Consider the following 20,800-nt stretch of genomic DNA (forward strand, 5'->3'; position numbering starts at 1 on the left):
TATAAAAAACGAGCAGGGAATGCTGTCCATCATCAAGTGAAAACAATAAGGGTTAATGTCTTGTTAGTTTACAGCTTTAGTAAAAATATTGGTCCAATCTAGAGACACAAAGAGGAATTTGGCTGCCATCAAGCGAAGCAAGTCAGAAGCTATTGAGCTGTTGTTGTTCCGAGCGAGACCCGGGAGTTGCCTCGCCGGCCACGCAAGGAAAGTGTCCTTGATGGAATTCCTACTTCCCTGTTCTTCCAATGTTTGGTGGTGATTTTGTTTCCAAATAAGAATCATGATACACTAAACTTGTCTTTTGAGTATTTAATACAACAAAATCAATTATACAGATTTACAAAGCTTGGTCAGGTGAAACCAGACAACGCTCGCTGATCTCTCTTCCTTCTCCCGTAGGATCCGGAACCCGAGCGCCTTTCCTTTTCAGATAACAGCCTGTTCCTTCAGCAGCTCTTTATCAAACCAGTACTTCCCTCTACTCAGCCTGAATGTTATCAGAATGTCTGTGGTGCAGGTGTGTGTGTGTGTGTGTGTGTGTGTGTGTGTGTGCATTCATAACATAGTGTGGTCAGTTTTAACAAACAAACACGAGTGTGTGTGTGTCCTCATGTCCTGTAAGCAGCAGCAAAGAAATTTATCTAAGAGAGCCTTCCTGCACATGGCAGTTTGGTGATGAAGTGCACCTTGTCATACATCTTGTAGTGGCCTTGACTTCAAAAACACCGTGCCTGCAGAAATATATATTCCAATAATTATTATTTTCTGATTATGCGACATTACAGGGTCCGACATTAACGGGTATCCATGGCCACTACGCCCTGAGTCACCACCTACGTATAAACACTGGCCCCCTTGGGCCACTACAAATTCCTAAGTCACTGAAAATTTTCGCCTGCCCAAGATGGGCCAAAACTGCATTTTCAGTGTAGGTCTGAAATTATTTTTTTGTTCGTCACTGAAACATCCCATCCAAGACAGGATGTTGTTATGACGCAAGGAGAAACCGCGACCAACACCGGCTGAACAGATAAACTGGAACGAATGTGAGTTAGACTCAAGACAACAACTGAACCTAACAAAGCTAATGCCGCTACCCACATACAGCGGTTCGTACTTTACACCCTGTAGAATGTTATTCAAAGTGTGCTTTAAGGTCTTTATTGACACCCTAGTTGGGGTTTACAGTAAAACTAAGCACACAACAAACATAATTACACTTATTTTATATTTAAATACAAAACGCACATTTGGAAATCGCCAGCTTAATGCTACCAGTCAATGGAAAACCCTATTTCTGGGCTAGCTAATATTAGCATTTAGTCATCGGAGGGATTTTCATTCAAATAATGAATATTCACACACAAATGCCGTAGTAACACATGCAGGCATATATTATTCCTAATATTTGGAAAAACAAGTTTATTAACAGCTGGCATGGTGGTCGACTGGTTAGCACATCTGCCTCACAGTTCTGGGGACCTGGGTTCAAATCCCGGCCCCACCTGCAAACTCCACATTTGCATGTTCTTCCTGTGCCTGGGTGGGTTTTCTCCGGGCAGTCCAGTTTCCTCCCACATCCCAAAAATATGCGTGGTAGGTTGATTGAAGACTCTTAACTTGCCCCTAGCTGTGAATGTGAGTGCGAATGGTTGTTTGTTTCTATGTGCACTGCGATTGGCTGGCGACCGGTTCAGGGTGTACCCCGCCTCCCGCCCGAAGATAGCTGGGATAGGCTCCAGCAGCCCGCGACCCAAGTGAGGATAAGCTGTAAAGAAAATAGATGGATGGATGGAAGTTTATTAACATTATATCGCAGCGTTTTTCTTCTGCTCTTTTTTAGCTCACAGTAAACGAGTAGCTCCATGCATGCATCGCATCACACTGCCCCGAAGCGGCCAAGATGAACACAGAAGGAACAGCAGATACAGTCATTGACTGTATTAAAAAAAAACAAAAAACAAAAAAACTTTTTTTCCTGACTTTGACATGAAATCAGACTAAACCTTTCCTCTTTTAGGTCAGTTAGGTTTACCAAAATTATTTCTATTTGCTAAATGCCAGAATAATGAGAGGATTTTTTTTTTTAGACTATAACTATAACAGACAATATGGCTAAAAGCATGGACATGTTTTTACGCATGAATATATTTGTTTTGTTATTGCTTTTTTTCAATTTCTATTATTTTAATATATTTTTCTTGTTAATATATTTTTTGGTTGCTCTTTTAAGTTATATTTAAAGTTGGGTTTTGGTAGTTGAAGAAATACAAAATACATATTAATTTGAAATGAATAATCATGCTTATTAATCATGATTTCAATATCAATCAAAATATCGTGATTATAATTTTTTCCATAATCGCACAACCCACCCACCCTTCACACTGCGCAGGTGCGCAAGAGCTGCAAAGCAAACCCAAACAAACGTCAGATAATATAGCCAACAACACTCACCATAAATACATTGAAAAATGTCCAGCTAATCTTCACTGAACAAAAATATAAACACTTTTGTTTTTGCTCCCATTTTTTTCGGGAGCCGGACTCAAAGATCTAAAACTTTTTCTACATACACAAAAGGCCATTTCCGTTAAATATTGTTCACAAATCTGTCTAAATCTGTGTTAGTGAGCATTTGTCCTTTGTCGAGATAATTCATCCTACCTCACAGGTGTGGCAAATCAAGATGCTGATTAGACACCATGATTATTGCACAGGTGTGCCTTAGGCTTGCCACAATAAAAGGCCACTCTGAAATGTGCAGTTTTGCTTTATTGTGGGGGTCAGAAAACCAGTCAGTATCTGGTGTGACCATCATTTGCCTCACGCAGTGCAACACATCTCCTTCGCATAGTGTTGATCATGTTGTTGATTGTGGCCTGTGGAATGTTGGTCCTCTCCTCTTCAATGGAGTTGCTGGATATTGGCAGGTCGGTTACGACGACGAACTGCAGTCATCAAGTCAAGACCCCGATGAGGACAACGAGGATGCAGATGAGCTTCCCTGAGATGGTTTCTGACAGTTTGTGCAGAAATTCTTTGGTTATGCAAACCGATTGTTGCAGCAGCTGTCCGGGTGGCTGGTCTCAGACAATCTTGGATTTGAAAATGCTGGATTTGGAGGTCCTGGTGCGGTTACACGTGGTCTGTGGTTGTGAGGCCGGTTGGATGTATTGCCAAATTGTCTGAAATGCCTTTGGAGACGGCTTATGGTAGAGAACATTAAATTTATGGGGAAGACCTCTGGTGGACATTCCTGCAGTCAGCATGCCAATTGCACACTCCCTCAGAACTTGTGATAAACATGTGTGTGATAAAACTGCACATTTCAGAGTGGCCTTTTATTGTGGCCAGCCTATAGCACACCTGTGCAATAATAATGCTGTCTAATCAGCATTATTTGAAGGAAATGGCCTTTTGTGTATATAGAAAAAGGTTTTGATCTTGGAGTCCAGCTCACGAAAAATGGGAGCAAAAACAAAAGTGTTGCGTTTATATTTTTGTTCAGTGTATATGATCTGTATCGTTAGTGATTGTCAGCTCTCACTCCTAAATTTTATCAACTATAAATGCCTCTTTGATATACTATAATTATTTCTTACCAGGTATATTAATAACGTATGCAGTGTTTGCTCATTCTTAGCTGTTAAATGTATTATTTTCTTTGTATGTTTTGTGCCACAACATTTTATTTCGTAATTAATAAAAAAATTATTAACATGAATTTTACCGGTTTACGTTGTCGGTTTCCATGTTTAGCAAGCTTTAATACCCACTTTTTGAATATAGCATAAAGATTAAGAAAGTTATTAAATATTTGGATCAGCTATCTCCTGTGACTTAAACCTCCGCACATTGGTTCAAATGTGCCCAACGACATCCTTTAATAAGGAAATAGGGGCGTGGTTAATGCAGGTAGTTGTATAGAATGAATTCTGATTATAGGGTATGGGAATTGTGTGAAGGTTATTGTGAAGAAAATTGGCCGGTACGCACGTGTCATAAATGTTACTAAGTTTGTGTATATGCTCAACTTGTGTGCAGAGAACATTTCTACACTTTTCTTCATAAATGAGGCCCATTGTCTTCCATTGGTGGTTAAATTAGCATTGGTGGTTAAATTAGCTAGTGGCTTCACGCAAGTGCTATTCATTTGCATTGTGGGAGACTCCAAAGATCTCTAAAAACGCCACGAAAAGTCACTTGATCTATTGCTTGTCACTTTTTTAAAAAGGCTAAGTTGACAACCTTGAGCAGCTGCTCACTTCGTCTCATGCCTTAACTCTGCCTCCGGTCATCATGATAATGAATGCCATACTCGGAATTTGCACGAGACAGAACCCCCCTACAAAACTAAGTGATTGCTATATTTCTTTATCCTCTGTGTATATTGACACAGAAATGTCGGACACCTTTTATGTCATGAACGGAACAGAGGATAGGACCCAAAAATGCACGACTCCAAAACAAATGGACAGTTTCAAAAAGAGAGGTTTATTATACGGGCAGAGGTCGGTACACAGGCAGGCAATCCAAAAAGGGAAACAGTATCCAAAAACGCGAGGCAAAAAGGCGAGGTCGAGAATCGGAACAGGGTCTAGTCTTATTGTGAGTCTGTGACGTGGAAACAAGGAATGATGGAACGCGACGACAAGGTAGAACAAACTGGCGACTAGAAAGAATGAGGCACGAGGTTAAATGCAAGGGGTAATTTGGATGAACAAGGCACCGGTGGTGAAGATACTCTCAGGAGCAGGTGTGTATGAGACAGGGGGAAGACAACAACCGGAACACACACCCATGACAGTACCCCCCCCCATTAACGGCCGGCCCCAGACGGCCCCGGAGCCCCTGGATGCGGAACGTGGAAGTCCCGAAAGAGCAAGTCATCCACGATAAACGCAGACGGCACCCATGAACGTTCCTCAGGCCCGTAGGCTTCCCAGTCCACCAGATATTGAAACCCCCTCCCCGTCCAATGAGACGACAACAGCTGCCTCACAGTGAAGACAGGGCCCCCATCCACAAACCGGGGGGGAGGAGGGGGCCTGGAAGACGGGACCAGAGGGGATTCCCGGGCGGGCTTGAGCAGGCTGACGTGAAAAGCAGGGTGGACCTGCATCGACCTTGGGAGCTTAACCTTGACGGTGACAGGGTTGATGGTATTTGTGATGGGATGGGCCCAACGAACCTGCGAGCGAGCTTCCTGGACTCCACCCGGAGTGGAATATGTTTGTTAGAGAGGCAAACTCTCTGACCCACTTTGTAGTTCGGGGCCGGTGTCCTCCGACGGTCAGCAGCGGTTTTCTTGGACCGTCCCTGGCACAGCAGCATCTGGCGGGCTTGCTCCCAGGTCCTCCTGCAGCGTCTCACCAAGGTCAATGCTGCTGGAACTGTGGACTCTGGGGCTATGGCAGGAAATAGAGATGGTTGGTAACCATGCACAATGTGAAAAGGCGATAGACCAGTGGATGTAGAGGGGAGGGAATTGTGAGAGAATTCGACCCAAACCAGTTTCTGAGACCAGGATCGTGGCTCCTGTGAAGCGAGACATCGGAGCCCAGTCTCCAGGTCCTGGTTCAGCATCTCGGTTTGTCCGTTGGTTTCAGGGTGAAACCCAGATGACAGACTCATGGTAGCACCTATTCCTTCCAAAATTGTGAAATGAATTGGGGACCCTTATCAGATACCCTTTTTAGAACCAGGTCAGTAGGATAACGTGAAATTGAATTGAGTGAAAAACAGAGCCTATCTAGCCTGCCTCGCATTTAATCTCTTAGCAGACTTAAAATATTCCAGGTTCTTGTGATCTGTCCATTTTAAAAACGGAGTATGTGCCCCCTGTAGCCAGTGCCTCGACTCCACCAAAGCCACCTTGACTGCCACCAGTTCACGGTCACCAATGTCATAATTCCTCTCGCCTGGGGTCAGTTTTTGGAGAGATAAGCACAATGATGTAATTTACCATCCTTGAAACATTTCGGGGAGAGCACTGCTCCTGTACCGGCATCAGACGCATCAACTTCTACCACAAACTGCTGTTTGATATTTGGCAAAGTGAGGATGGGAGCGGAGGTAAAGCTCGATTTGAGTTTCTGAAAAGCTGCCTGACAAAGCGGGTTCCATACGAAAAGTCTGTGTGGTGAGGTAAGATCATGCAAAGGCGAGGCTATAGAATTTAAATTTCTAATTAACTTTCTGTAGAAATTAGCGAACCCTAAGAACCTTTGTACGTCTTTGTGTGACACGGGAGTGGGCCAATTAGTCACGGCATCAACCTTGCAAGCGTCCATTTTGATTTCACCTGGAGCCAGCATGAACCCCAGAAAAGAAACGGACACCTTGTGGAACTCACATTTCTCAGCCTTGACATATAGTTCATTCTGTAGTAACTGCTGCAACACATAGCAGACATGAATGATGTGAGTCTCCTCCTCCGGGGAGAATATCAAAATATCGTCCAAATATACAAAAACGTACACATTCAACATGTCACGCAAGACATCATTGACAAAGTTCTGGAACACAGCTGGAGCGTTAGTTAGTCCAAAAGGCATCACCAAATACTCATAATGTCCCGTTGGTGTGTTGAATGCTGTTTTCCATTCATCCCCCTCCCTTATCATGACTGGATGATATGCATTTCTTAAGTCTAGTTTGGTGAAAACATTTGCTCCCTCCAGGAACTCAAATGCGGTGGAGATGAGAGCAAGAGGGTACCTGTTTTTCGCCGCTATGTCGTTGAGACCCTGGTAATCGATACAGGGTCGCAGAGTCGTGTCCTTCTTGTCCACAAAGAAAGATGGGCGAATAATCCCGGCTGCCAGTGATTCATCCACATACTCCTTCATAGCCTTGTGTTCCGGCCCTGAAAGAGAGAATAACCTCCCTCATGGGGGTGTTGTTCCAGGCAGCAAGTCAACAGCACAGTCATAAGGTCTATGGGGTGGAAGGGATTTGGCCTTGGACTTGGAAAAAAGGTCTTTAATGTCCTGGTAACAGGTGGGCACTTGAGATAAGTCAGGATCCCCAGATGGGGCCTGTGAATTATCATTTCAAACATAGCCCTGAAAATCACATGGAAGCTTGAAACAGTTCTGGACGCAATTGCTGTCCCATGACATAACCTGCCCAGAGGACCAGTCAATGTGGGGGTTATCTAATTTCAACCATGGGTTCCCTAAAATAAGGTCATGATTCATGGCGTCAAAAACATGAAAACTAATGCGTTCCGAGTGAGAATCAGGAAATGTCAATGTGAGTGTTTGGGTGCGGTGAGTGATCTTGCCCATAAAACTGCCGTCTGCAGCATAGGTGTTGCGATGGCGTTGTATTTGAAAGGTTCTAAGGTGCATCCGTCTAACGAGGAGGGCGTTAGGTAAATTTGCGTCAGAACCAGAGTCAATTAATACAGATGTATGAATTTCTTGATCAGGAGAGCATAGTGTAACTTTAGGAAGAACCCGGGTCTTCCTTAATGAAATTTAGACTCACCGCTCCCGTGCCCCTGCTACCGGCACCGGCAAGCTTGACGTGACAGTTGCTCACAGAATGACTCAACTGACCGCAATAGAAGCACTGCCCCTCCCTCAGCCGGCATTGACGTTCCTCAGGAGAGAGACGGAACATGCCCAGTTGCATGGGTTCATCCGTGGTGACGCTAGCCAGTGGATTGAGACCGGAAACAGGGGATCTGCTTTGGTTTAGCTGGTCACCAAGGCTCGTCCTCCAAGTGCGCGGTGACGCAGCCCTCCGCCGAACTCCATCCAGCTCGCGATACAAAAGCCTCTTGTCGATTTTTACGGCGAGAGCGATGAGAGTATCCAAGTCGGATGGCAGGTCTCACGGGACCAAATGGTCCTTGACGGCGGGGGATAGCAGAGCAGTGCCCTATTATTCCACTGACTCTCAGCTGCTAGAATACGAAACTCAATCGCGTAATCTGAAACCCTGCGCTTGCCTTGGTGTAAGGTGACAAGGGAGCGAGCTGCCTCACGATCTGGTGTGGAAAACTGAAAAATTTGCTCCATAGTCTTTACAAAAAAAGCCCAAAAATATCATGCGGCGGAATTGCGGCTCCATTCAGCAGTAGCCCACGCCTCCGCACGACCAGTCAAGTGGGAAATGACAAAAGCGATTTTTGCCCCCTCGGTGGGGAAGCCAGCTGCCTGCAGCTCAAAGTGGAGTTCGCACTGAGTAATTAACGGCTTAATATTCCCAGAATCTCCAGAGAACCTCTCCGGTCGAGAGAGCTGTGGGCAGACAGCAGCGGAGGTGGCAGGTGACTGCATGGTAACTGCTTCACATGGAAACTTTGGTACCGTGGCGGTATCGGGTGTTGTGCCAACTGGTTCCTTCTTCTGAATCATTTTCATAACAATTTCAAACTGTGAGGCCACCTGTCTCATCATTTTGTCCTGATGCGCTGACAGTCCCTCTAGATGAAGGTGGAGGGCAGCAAGCTGCTCATCCTGCTTTGAGAGGCGTTGACCCTGCGCTTGAAGGGCTTTGCACACCGGGTCTGAGTCTGCTGGGTCCATGTTATGGCCATTTTGTTCTGTCATGAACGGAACAGAGGATAGGACCCAAAAATACACGACAAATGGACAGTTTCAAAAAGAGAGGTAGGTACACAGGCAGGCAATCTAAAAAGGGCAACAGTATCCAAAAACGTGAGGAAAAAAGGTGAGGTCGATAATCGGAACAGGGTCTAGTCTTACTGTGAGTCTGTGACGTGGAAACAAGGACTGCTGGAATGCAACGACAGGGTACAACGAAATGGCGACCAGAAAGAATGAGACAGGAAGTTAAATGCAAGGGGTAATTAGGGTGAACGAGGCACATGTGGGGAAGATGCTCTCAGGAGCAGATGTGTACGGGACAGGGGGAAAACAACAACCGGAACACACAACCATGACATTTTAGGACACATGGGAACTGCTTTAAATTGTGAAATGCATGATATGTCACCTTTGAAAAAGATGACTGGATACGCACAGGGAAGGTGACCGGATCTGATCTTGGACCTCGACTATCCATAGAAAATGTGCTCTGACAGATAGAATATCACTGATCGTTTGAAAAAGATAAGTCTCTTCAATAAATGGCAAAATGAAGATTGCTGACAGATTGCTGAAAGCTCTTTGAGGGCTCTCGAGATGATTGGGCCCCATGTCCCTTTAGCTAATTTTTAAATTAGAATTCAAAAACATAAAAAAATAAAAAAAATAGTTGGCTCCACCACACAACTAAGTGGAATATGCCTCTTCTCCTGCTGCTCTAATGATCATAAGGTTAGCAAGAGGCAATATCTCCTCACACAATCACAGTAATTTTGTCAATTTTTTGTTCAGTGAAAAATACAAACGTCAGTCACATTACTGAGGTTGCACAACAACATAGTTTTAAAACTTTCAGCCAATTCACTGATTTTTATTTATATTTCATGTTCTTCACCAAAGGTTTTTCATTACTTCCATCTTTAGGACCTAAAGTCATCTTAAGATGAAAAGGCCGCTTTGCTCACACATGGAGACGTTAGCTGTCCGCTATGGTCAGTGTCAAAGCACATTCAGGAATAAGTAGATCAGAACAACCCTGTTATCAGGTCTCAGACATTAACAAGGCCCCGCTGGAGAGACACTCCCTCAAAATGTGGTGATGAAATATTGAGTAAAATTTACACATGGGGTTTGCAAAGGAGTATACTTTTTGGGAGTTGTGGAGTTGAAATTGAAAATGTAGATGTACTTGTTTTTATGTCATAAAGAATGGCTAATTCACATTTGCGTACAGAAAATGCACATTACATACTCTGAAAAGCACTACATACACTGCCCAGCATTGACTAGCATTTGGCTGTTGCCTTAGCAGCTGTTTTATCAGAATCTTTTCAAGATAGGTCTGATTTGTCTCTTCTCTGCTTTATGACAGCAACAGATACTCATTGCATTCCACAACAGCACTATGTTGGCCTACTGGACTTTACTGCCTTCTACTACTTAAATTTATACTAATGAACATGACAGACAGAACATTTTTATAATCATCTTCCTGCCCCTTTCCAAACATTTCGTTTTTTGCTCTTTCCCAGATTAAATACACAATCTTGTGTCAAGTATAAGAACCCCATAATTATCTTGTTGAGCAATTGTCAAATGAAACTGACTTTACTTTGCACTGCTCGGCACAGGCAAAACTATGCTGTAATAGGATGACTGTAGATTCATAGCCGGTTTTTGCAGTTTAGTGCTCTGTACACTCATACATGCGTGCATTTTTAACCCTTGTTTGTGTGGGCATGACATAAATTATCAATTGTCTTGACTGATCTGAAAAAGGTACTCTGAGTGTACCATTCAGAGAGACTATTGTTTTACAACGTAGTTGTTACAACGTTCCGTCTTTGCCCTTTGACAGCGAATTCAGAAAGTAATTTCAAAAGGAATAATCCTCTGCAGATTTTATGAGAAAGAAAAGAAATTGCCCCAATGAGTATTGTCCTTTGTTAAGCGATTTGTTCTTAATAGCTTTTGTAATAAATGATTAAGTGGTACTAATCAGCTACCTTAAAGTTCTTAACGGATATTCAACAAGGGCTCAAATCCCATAAGACTTAAGGAGATAAAAAGGTACCCTGATTCTTTTCAGTGATCCAGAACAACTTAAATAAGACAACTATATTTTCTCTAAATCCACCGAATGAACTTTTTGTTGTTTTATTTTAAACACATTTTTATTCTGTTGTGTCCACACATGCATACGCCCCATGAGGTAGCACGACACAAATCAATAGGGTGGTTGGATCTCTAAAAGCTGGCAGGGAGAATGGATTGCAGAGTGCTTTGAATTATTTAACGGTGCTGTGAATTTGTCAGCACAGACTGTTTACGCAGCAAAATTCCAAAGAACAGTGACAAAGATGTGAAATATTAGAACTTTTGACAATTCTGAGCAGCATAGCAAGCCATTAACAGCTGGGGGGGGGGGGGGGGGGGGGGAACAGTAAAGTGCTGAGATTACACCCATTGTAGTAAAATATTTAATAAGAATGTTTTTTATGGGATATATGAGTTATTCATATTTAATCCATTAGGCTACAAGAAAAATGTGGCCAAAAACAAGGAAAGTTCATTCCATTTATATTGAATTGGTGGAATATTTTTTCAAGGTTTTGTGGCTGAATGGAAGTACAGCAAACAGCTGATACATTTGCTCTCCTAATGGCAGCAATGACTAAAATACTGTACACCTCGACACTACAACATGAACCTTGAACTCATTAGGAAGTCTGTTATTATTTTAGCAAGACAAGCTAAACTTGTAATAGATGTGTTGGGCATTGGCAGACATTCCCATGATATAATCAACGCTATACATTACCATAACATCCATCCATCCATCCATCCATTTTCTGAGCTGCTTCTCCTGTGTGCTGGAGCCTATCCCAGCTATCATCCGGCAGGAGGCGGGGTACACCCTGAACTGGTTGCCAGCCAATCGCAGGGCACATACAAACAAACAACCATTTGCACTCACATTCACACCTACAGGCAATTTAGAGTCTCCAATGCACGCATGTTTTTGGGATGTGGGAGGAAACCGGAGTGCCCGGAGAAAACCCATTTAGGCACGGGGAGAACATGCAAACTCCACACAGGCGGGGCCGGCGATTGAACCCCGGTCCTCAGAACTGTGAGGGTGACCCTCTAACCAGTCAACCACCGTGCCGCCTACCATAACATTATATGTATCATTTATATACCCTGGACTGGTTGCCAGTCAATAGCGAAACGCATGCAGACACACAACCATTCACACTTACAGTCAAACCTATCAGCAGTTAAAAGTCTTCAACTAAGGCATGTTTTTTAAATATGAGAGTAAGCATGGGGAAAACGTAAACTCCACACATGGGGCCCAAAGGCCGAGATTCGAACCCAGGACCAAATCTAACGCAGATGTGCTAACCTATAGGCTACCACTTTACAAGATGTATTTACTTGAGATTCAGTGACAAATCTGAAATGAATATGAGTAATTTGTTTAGGGATAGTAGACAGGGATAATGTAATCCTGAATGTTAACTGCAGCACTTATTTCCATATCTTTTTGGCCTCTTGGGTTTTACATTCATTAGTTGTCCTCACCAGAATGCACTCAAGTCAATCCTTGTTTCCATTTATTCAAAAACATTGGGGTGATCACACTTGTCAGCTGGAGCTCGAGGAGACAAGATGTAATTAGCTCTTACTACTTAGCGGGGAACTCCTTTCCCTCATATAACTGTCCCTCATTTCCAAACACTCCACAGCTCAACACTCATTGTCAACTTTCATTCTTATTAAGAATCCTGAATGGCTCCAAATGGTCTGATAGGTAGATGCCATGGAGAACAAGGAATTATGTCACTAAAATCCATATTTGATTACCTATTCTTTAGAGAGGAATGGCATAAAAACATTTAAGAAGGCGAGCAAATGGAGTTGGACTTTGAGAGGCTCCAGTGGTGCGAGCCTCTTTGAGTGCTCAGGCAGCCCAAAACTCTTGAATTGTTCCGCGCAAAGGGGATGTACAGTCCCCTTCAAAAGTATTGGAACGTATTGGAATTCCTTTGTTTTTGTTGTATACTGAAAATATTTGGGTTTCAGATAAAAAGATGAATATCAGACAAAATTTCAGAATTCCAGCTTTTATTTCATGGTATTTACAGTACATCTAGATGTGTTAAACAAGGCGGCACGGAAGACGACTGGTTAGCACATCCGCCTCACAGTTCTGAGGACCCGGGTTCAAATCTGGCCTTGCCTGTGTGGAGTTTGCATGTTCTCCCCATGCCTGCGTGAGTTTTCTCTCCCACATCCCAAAAACATGCATGGTAGGTTGATTGAAGACTCTAAATTGTCCGTAGGTATGAATGTGAGAGTGAATGGTTGTTTGTTTATATGTCCCCTGCGATTGGCTGGCAACCAGTTCAGGGTGTACCCTGCCCGCAGTTAGCTGGGATAGGCTAAAGCATACCCGCGACCCTAGTGAGGATAAGCGGTGCAGAAAATGGATGGATGGATGGATGTGTTAAACAACTCAGGACAGAGCACCTTTTGTCTGAACCCACCCACTTTTCAAGTGAGCTAAAGTATTGCAACATGTGGCTGATAAGTCTTTCTAGTTGCTCAGATGTTGCCTTTTGGATTGACTGCATAAACATAAGATTGTGCTTGTTTTTGGCTTTGGGTTTCACTTGTGAAAACTGCATTTGCTGTTAAGCAAACATGAAGACCAGAGAGCTGTCTATGGGAGAAAAGCAAACCATTTTGAAGCCGAGAGAAGAGGGAAAATTGATCAGAGCTAATGCACAAACATTGTGCATGGCCAATACAACAATTTGAAATGTCCTTAAAAAGAAATAAACTACTAGTCTACTAAGCAACAGACATTGACAGCAATTGATGACAGAAACATTGTGAGAGCCGAAGACCGCGGACGCCGCTCCGGTGAGTAACACGGGTAAAAAACTGAGCGGATTTGCGAATGTTGATGAAAGAAAGTCCGGAGTAGCATCCTTGATGGTAAGCAAGTCTCCCCTTGCTTCAAAAGTGGACCAACGAACATGGAACTTCAAAGCTGTTGAGACTGCACAGACTGGAGTGTCTTTAAAAATTCAGCTGGCAGCCTGGATGAATATACGGACACTGTCACATCCTATATCAGTTTCTGTGAAGATGTGTGTGTACCAACAAAGTCATTGCACACATTCAACAACAACAAGCTGTGGTTCACTGCCAAACCTAAGCAGCTTTGCCAAGCTAAGGAGGATGCATATCAAAGCGGGGACAGGACCCTGTATAATTGAGCTAGAAACCAGCTGACTAAAGAAATTAACATTGCAAAGTGGAACTATGCAGCAAAGTTGGAAAAACAGTTTAGCGCTAACGACTCTAAATCAGTCTGGCATGCATTCCAATCGCTGACAAATTACAAGCGATGATCCCCCCCCAAGCTGAGAACAATAGCACACTAGCCAACGACTTAAATACCTTCTACTGCAGATTTGAAAAGGACACTTTCACACCCCACACCCACCCAGCCGCACCACCGACCACCATCACACCACCGACTTCTGCGTTAACCGTCCACGAACAGGATGTGAGACGCATCTTCAAACAACAAAAGATTAACAAAGCGGCAGGCCCAGACCATGTGTCCCCATCCTGCCTCAAAGTCTGCGTGGACCAGCTCGCTCCATTCTTCACTCAGATCTTCAATAGATCTCTGGAACTGTGCGAAGTACCATCCTGTTTCAAACGCTCCACCATCATTCCAGTCCCCAAGAAACTCGCAATCTCGGGTCTAAATAACTACAGGCCTGTCGCCTTGACATCTGTGGTCATGAAGTCCTTTGAACGTCTCATGCTGGACCACCTCAAAAGCGTCACAGGCCCCCTGCTGGACCCCCTGCAGTTTGCCTACTGAGCAAACAGGTCTGCGGATGATGCAGTCAACATGGGACTGCACTTCATCCTAGAACATCTCGACAGTGCAGGGACCTATGCTAGGATCCTGTTCGTGGACTTCAGCTCAGCTTTCAACATCATCATCCCTGAACTCCTTTCCTCCAAGTTTCTCCAGCTCAGCGTCTCACCTGCCATCTGCTAGTGGATTTGTAGTTTCCTGACGGGCAGGACACAGCCGGTGAGGCTGGGGGAGGCCACCTCATCCACACGCAGTATCAGCACTGGGGCGCCCCAAGGTTTTGTCCTCTCTCCGCTGCTCTTCTCTCTACACGAACGACTGCACCTCAATGCACCCGGCTGTCACTCCTGAAGTTTGCAGATGACACCACTGTCATCGGCCTCATCAAAGACAGTGACAAGTCTGCATATCGACAGGAAGTGGAGCGGCTGGAGCTGTGGTGCGGCCGACACAACCTGGAGCTGAACACGCTCAAGACTGTAGAGATGATCGTGGACTTCAGGAGGCATCCTTCGCCACAGCTGCCCCTCACGCTGTGCAGATGCCTTGTGTCAACCGTTGAGACCTTCAAGTTCCTGGGAATTACAGTCTCTCAGGACCTGAAGTGGGCGATCAACTTCGTCCACAAAAACGCCCAGCAGAGGATGTACTTCCTGCGGCTTCTGAGAAAGCACGGCCTGCCACAGGAGCTGCTGAGGCAGTTCTACACAGCGGTCATCGAATCAGTCCTGTGTTCTTCCATCACAGTCTGGTTTGGTGCTGCTACAAAAAAGGACAAACTCCGACTGCAACGGACAATCAAAACTGCTGAAATGATTGTCGGTACCCCCCTATCCACCCTTGAGGACTAGCACGCTGCCAGAACTAAGACAAGAGCGTGCAAAATCCTCTCGGACCTTCCACATCCCGGTCACCAGCTCTTCCAGCTCCTTCCCTCAGGTAGGGGCTACCGATCAATGCAAACTAGAACGAGCAGACATTCCAACAGCTTCTTTGCTCCTGCAATCAACTTCTGTATGGAGAAAGAAAGGATCTGCTTATGATCCAAAACACACGAGCTCATCTGTGCAGCATGGTGGAGGTAATGTCATGGCTAGGGCTTGCATGGCTGCTTCTGGAACGGGCTCACTTTATTGATGATCTAACTCATGATGGTAGCAGCAGAATGAATTCTGAAGTCTACAAAACAATTTTGTCCGGCAATTTACAGAAAAATGCATCCAAACTAATCGGGAGAAGCCTCATCATGCAACAAGACAATGACCCAAAACACACTGCCAACACAACAAAGGACTTCATCACGGGGAAATAGTGTTTGACTGTCAATCACTGGACCTTAAGCACATGCATTTTACTTCCTGAAGAGGAAAAAAGGAGAAACCCCCAGAAACAAACAAGAACTGAAAGAGGCTTCAGTAAAGGCCTGGAAAAGCATTTCAAATGAAGAATGCAACAGTCTGGTGAAGACAATGGGTCGCAGGCATGATGGAGTTATTGCAAGTCAGGGTGATGCCACCCAATATTAAATCTTTAAGTTAAGTTAATAATGTCTGTTCCAATACTTTTGCTCAGTGGGTGGCTTTAAACAAAAGGTGCTCTGTCATGAGTTGTTTTACACATCTAAGAAGTAAATACCATGAAATGCAAGCAGGAATTCTGAACTTTTGTTTAAAATTCATCTTTTGATCCGAAACACAAATATCTTCATTATACAACAAAAAAAAAGGAATTGACCTTGCCGTTCCAATACATTTGGAGGGGACTGTATATAACGGCATATTTTTCACCACTTCCTCTTCAAACACTGAACCATAATGGCAGGAAAAACATACATTAAAGGTAGGCAGAGTCTCCAGGCTTTGTTTCTCTTTGTCAGGCATCCACAAATCGGTGTGGGCGTCGAGGGTAATGGATTAGGGTGCTGCTGTTGGCAGTGATATCATGGTTGAGAAAGAAGTGGATATTTCTGCATTTCTTTGTCTCTCTGTGAGGCCTTTGCATTTTACTGGTTAGTTCGACTGTCACTGATATGCCCCCTGGCACAGCGGCCCACTGTGAGCATAATTTAGCGCACTGACACTAGCAGACCTGAGGGTGTGTAAGAATGGTGGAGAGGATTTAATGCTGGCTGCTCGAATATGGAAACACTTTACAGACATTTGAGAAAAATACTGATTACACTGAGTGTATTTTTATTATTATTATTATTATTTAATGTTTTTTACACGAGGTAGATTTTGTCACCCCTGCAATTGGCTGGTGATCAGTTCAGGGTGAAGACTAATCACCCTAAATCACATGAGGCAGTATGGAAAATGGATGGATTGAGTTTTTGTGTTATAGTTTGAGGATATCATTTCCAAGAAGAACTGCAGTCTTGTGAAAGCACCTGTAACAAAAAAGCAACTTCTCCCAATTTGCACTTCTTTCTCATTTTCCACCTGCAGCCATTTATTTTACCATCACAAGCCTAAATTTCACTGACATCCCCCACAATTTCCTGTGTTTCCCTTAGAGCAGTCACTGTCACCAACACTCACTGTCAACATCCTCCTTTTGACATCAACTTCAAAACCTTACGAAAAGAATCGCCTGCAAAGATGGAAGATTAATTAAACACTAATGAGATGCTCACTGTCATGTTATTCTTGTTGGTGCTTTGTAAATTCTTGAAATGTATTCACTGTTGCCTTGTCTCCAGTGAAATGTTGTACAGCTTCATCTTGATGTGCCGTTTGCTTTTTCTGATCTGGGGGAAAAAGTGTAATTTGTCATCAATATTTTCTTTAAATCTGTCTATTTAAGTCAGCCGCATACTTGTCTACATTCAGGCAGATGGAGTGAAAAAGTTCTATGCAAAAAACTTCTAATTTAGATTTATACTGTAAATTAGAGCCTAGTGAATATTGTCAGCTCAAAATGCAGTTTGCAACCCTATTCCTATATTAAAATTGTTTTTAGTTGGTGGTAATTATTTTGTTTGACATAGCCTCATGGAAAGTAAACATTTCTGATGGTATTTAGTAGTTATGTTTATGTACGTATTTATCTGCCAAAAATAGAATTTAAAAACAATGTTTAGGGTTTCAAATATTTTCATTTAAATATGATTAATTAGGGCGGCACGGTGTACAACTGGTTAGCATATCTGCCTCACGTTTCTGAGGACCCGAGTTCAAATCCGGCCTTCCCTGTGTGGCGTTTGCATGTTCTCCCCATGCTTTCATGGATACCCATTCCTAAAACGTGCATGGTAGGTTGTTTAAACACTTTAAATTGTCCGTAGGTGTGAATGTGAGTGAGAATGCTTGTTTGTTTATATGTGCCGTGTGATTGGCTGGCGACCAGTTCGGGGTGTACCCGGCCTCTCACCCACAGTCAGCTGAGATAGGCTCCAGCACACCTGTGACCCTAATGAGGATAAGCGGTTAAGAGAATAGATAGATGGATGTGATTAATTACAAAGCCTCCAATTTATGTAAATATATCACTGTTGTCTTAGTTATTTCCAGTTGATTTTTGTGGGGTCCAGCTTACATCAAAATTCACTTTGGTTGCTGCTGTTTACAATTTCTAAAGTACAAAATTGCTTCATGTTATATTTAGTCAAAATAGGCGCCACGGTGTACAACTGGTTAACACATCTGCCTCACAGTTGTGAGGACCGGGGTTCAAATCCCGGTCTCGCCTGTGTGGAGTTTACACATTCTCCCCGTGCCTGTGTTTTTTTTTTTTGCCGGTTACTCCAGTTTCTTCCCACATCCCAAAAACATGCGTGGTAGGTTGATTGAAGACTCTAAATTGCCAGTAGATTTGAATGTGAGTGCGAATGGTTGTTTGTTTATATGTGTGCTGCGATTGGCTGGCGACCAGTTCAGGGTGTACCCCACCTCTCGCCCGAAGATAGCTGGGACAGGCTCCAGCACGCCCACGACCCTAGTGAGGATAACCGGTACAGAAAATGGATGGATGGATGGATGCCGTCAAGATGTTGTGTGTTTCAGTGTATTGTATGAGTTAAAATTTTTTCTTTGTTTATTTTGGTAATATTGTCAGATTATCGATAACTGATCATTTCGGTCATCGGAAACATGATATGAAATGTTCACACTGTCTCGTATCTTCATCTAAAAAGATGTGCTAATAACTAGTTCTTGGCCACTTATTTGGATTTCCCGTTCTGTAATGAGAAAGCACACTAAATCCAACACCAAAAGAGACCAATGGTGACTACACGTATCGCTTTAGCACACTTGTAATGATATGGGGAGCTACCATTAACACTGAGCTAATTAACAGCAGGGATAGCGGCTCAATGCTTAATAGTTGACTTGGATCATTATTGAATGAAGTGAGGTAGGAAATCCCTTCTGGCATTAATTTTAACAGCTGTTGTGTGACTGGATGCTCAAAAGGCAGAACACTAATGTTGAACATGGATAAAATATGGTGTGAACACTCAACCAGTTAATAGTAACCCAATTCAGAATGATTTGTGGTGCAGCCCTTAAAATCTGACAGCACTCAGATGCTCAACTCTACTGTTGGTTTATTTCTCAATGTGACTTCCTAGATGTCATCATAAGTGAGGCAATTAAGACCTTGATGGTGTCTGTCACACACAACTGTGAGCCAAACTTGAAATACTTTAATTTGGTGATCTTTCATAGTATCAGACTTTAGTAATGCCTGCTTGAAGTCTTACGGACTGCTTATAATGCAGCATGGTTTTTCCAATTAATAGCCACACATGGAGTGGGTCCTTAACATTGACAATAAGGTTAGTACATCTAGCATATGTTCAAATAAATCTTTTTAACTATGAATAATGGTGGAGTTTAAAGCCTGATTCCAAGTTGAACAACTCACTTAATTTTATCAGGGCTGATTTTGAGTCTGGTTGGGCATTGTTCAGTGTGTAGTGTACAGGAGGGAAGGAGGAACGGTTGGCAGCTCCTGACTGGTCATGTGGCGATGCATTTCTGAGGAGGCAGGAATTTGCTTGGCTGCGACCTTCATGTTGCACAACTGAAGCAGAATCCCAACTACAGTGTTCTGATTCATTATTATCATATCGTACATATAATTTATATTCATCCATCCATTTTCTACACTGGTTAGTTTCTCGATAAACCACATTACAGGAAATTTGATTGTACCACTATTAGGCAATTCACAGTTTTATGCATAATAGGGAAAGTGTGCTTTTTTTTTTGCTCATGAAAAGCAAGGAACAATTCTATGTTTTGCGAAAGGAATGATCAGCATTTGAATAAAATCATCATGCTGCTAAATAATTTTTGTTACTCATAAAGCAAAGGGGTTGGTTCAGAGAAAGGCATATTAAGGAAAGTTTCTGTGAGCCAAATGAATCGTATTCAAGATAGCAACTGTTGAAAATCCATTTTCTGGATTACCAAGGAACTCTCAACACAGTCTTGCAGTCAAGCATAAAGCTGTATTTCGGTCACTCCATACCAATCTCACGAGGAAAAATGTTTGCAGTGGGCTCAGAAATATGTAGACTGATTTTCAAGCAGTTGTAATTCACTGATGAATGTCACGATACCTGGAATGGTACAGATGGATGGAGTTCCGGATGGCCACCATGTCATAACATCACTATGACATCAGCAAGGATTTGCCGGAGTGATGTTTTGGGATGGAACAATGGGGAGTAAGACAGTAGACCATTGTAGGGTGCCTGAAGGTGTCAAAATGACCTCTGCAAAAAATATGTAGATTTACTTAATGACCATTTCCTACTATTGTGTAAAAAGAAGAACCTTTCCTTCTGCATTGAAGTAATTATCATGCAAGATGTAACGGACATGCTCTCGCCGTATGGCACCATGACCCCCAATCTCGGACGGGGCGGCATCCCTGTCTCCGCTCCCCCGCCGAGACACACAGTCACGGGGATGCCTGTTTTGTCTCACACGGACGCCAAATGAATTACCAGCCAGTCTGAAAGAGCTTATCAAAAGCAAGACCAGCAATCCTGACTTCTCACCTGGACTTTAAATGAATTAACAGTTACCCAGAAACCTGGGGTCCCAGTCATCAGAAGACCCTCTATGTGTGCAAGGCTCAAGATACCGACCCAAAAAGCTTCAAATCTGCTAGTCCCGCATGCCAAGATAAAAGTTCAAAGGACTATTTGCCCTTTGAAATGCAACTCAAGACCTCTTGGACAATTGATGGAGCGCAGCAACATCCACTGGCGGTGGAGGGTCACTGCCAAAGGCGACAACACTCAAGACCAGCTTCACCGAATTTGGATGTTGTGTGACATTTTAAGAACTTTGCGTGAATCCTCCCA

General features: G+C 43.4%; 1 protein-coding gene across 1 annotated transcript in view; it reads left to right on the top strand.

Moving 5' to 3' along the window:
• LOC133409706 (metabotropic glutamate receptor 4-like) overlaps window positions 1-20,800 on the top strand; it is a 212,663-nt gene that overhangs the window by 79,988 nt on the left and 111,875 nt on the right. The gene's annotated exons all lie outside the window — the stretch shown is intronic.

The sequence above is a fragment of the Phycodurus eques genome, chromosome 1 (assembly GCF_024500275.1).
Source record: "Phycodurus eques isolate BA_2022a chromosome 1, UOR_Pequ_1.1, whole genome shotgun sequence".
NCBI lineage: Eukaryota > Metazoa > Chordata > Actinopteri > Syngnathiformes > Syngnathidae > Phycodurus > Phycodurus eques.